Source organism: Gossypium arboreum, unplaced genomic scaffold (genome assembly GCF_025698485.1).
Source record: "Gossypium arboreum isolate Shixiya-1 unplaced genomic scaffold, ASM2569848v2 Contig00027_ERROPOS15925175+, whole genome shotgun sequence".
In the NCBI taxonomy this organism is placed as follows: domain Eukaryota; kingdom Viridiplantae; phylum Streptophyta; class Magnoliopsida; order Malvales; family Malvaceae; genus Gossypium; species Gossypium arboreum.
The window spans coordinates 91,708-93,215 of NW_026440288.1; the positions used below are offsets into that span (position 1 = coordinate 91,708).

The 1,508-nt window shown below is 36.1% G+C and overlaps 1 non-coding gene across 1 annotated transcript; it reads right to left on the reverse strand.

The window, feature by feature from the left end:
• Positions 1-1,179: 1,179 nt before the first annotated feature.
• On the reverse strand, positions 1,180-1,285 carry LOC128287763 (small nucleolar RNA R71). The gene has a single exon (XR_008278464.1). It is a non-coding gene; the product is annotated as a small nucleolar RNA R71 (small nucleolar RNA).
• Between the last annotated feature and the right edge of the window lie 223 nt (positions 1,286-1,508).

Genomic DNA, 1,508 nt, shown 5'->3' on the forward strand with positions numbered 1-1,508 from the left:
GACTGTTAATTAAAGAAAAGTCTCGGTTATTCAATCTAGGGATTAGACGTTATTAGTCTTGAATAGGGATAATAACATAACTTAGGGATCTCTACTGGAACAAGTTGAATGAATAAATCATCGATTGAGCCGAATAACAAGTAAAGTCTAGGTGGATTTTTCCTTAGGTATTGTCTTAAGTCAATCGATTTTTCCCAAAAGCAATTCCCCAATTCTTTTCTCTGTGAGTTCTTAGTTTAGATAATTAGTTAATTAAAACAAAACCCCATTATTCTTAGGCTAGAAAATAAAAAGACAATCATTACTAGTACTGTTAGTTCCTTTGGGTTTGACAATCCGGTCTTGCTAAAACTATACTATTGTTCGATAGGTACACTTGCCTACATCGCAATAATACTTAGTTCAAGAACCAGTAATTATAAATATTTAAAACCTATCACGAAATAACGCGATCAAGTTTTTGGCGCCGTTACCGGGGAACTGAGATATTAGGAACGCTCAATTTTTATTACTTTAGCCATTTATTTTTCTTGTAATTTAATTTAATTTAATTATTATTATTTATTAACCTACTCTTTCTTTCTCTTGGCAGGTTTTTATAGTTTATGACTAGAAGAAACTCGTCGGGACCATTACTTTTTGACGAAGAAATCGATCGTACAGTTCGTAGAAACCAAAGAGAAATAAGGCAAAGCTTAAGATACACGGAGAACGAGTAAGAAGACGATACTCAACCCCCAACCGAAGAGATGGCTGAAAACCAAGGCAATCAGCTACCTCCTGTAATTGCAGTTAATCAAAATCCTACTCCACGCACTATGTATGATTATGCTAAACCCTCTTTAACAGGAACTGAATCGAGCATAGTTAGACCTACTGTAGCAGCAAATACTTTTGAATTAAAACCTAACACTATTCAAATGATATAGCAATTTGTTCAGTTTGATGGTTTGCGGGATGAGGATCCCAACGCTCATTTCGCCAACTTTTTAGAACTATGCGATACATTTAGAATCAATGGCGTTTCTGATGATGCCATTCGTTTTCGATTATTTCCCTTTTTATTGAGGAAAAAAGCTAAATAGTGGTTGAACTCGTTACCACGAGGATCAATTACTACTTGGGAACAAATGATCGAAAATGTTTTACTAAAGTATTTTCTGCCAGCTAAAATGGCTAAATTACATAATGATATCTCTTCTTTTATACAGATGGATTTAGAAACACTCTACGATACATGGGAGAGAAACAAGGACCTTTTGAGAAGGTGCCCTCACCATGGGTTATCGCTTTGGCTCCAAGTACAAACATTTCACAATGGTCTGAATCCTTCGACTCGGCAAATGGTTGACGCAGCGGCGGGCGGAACCATCAATAATAAAACTCCGGAAGATGCCTATGAGTTTATAGAGGAGATATCACTGAATAACTATCAGTGGCAAGTCATGAGGACAAAGCTAACAAAAATAGCCGACGTTTATAATGTCAATTCAGTCACCATGCTCTCT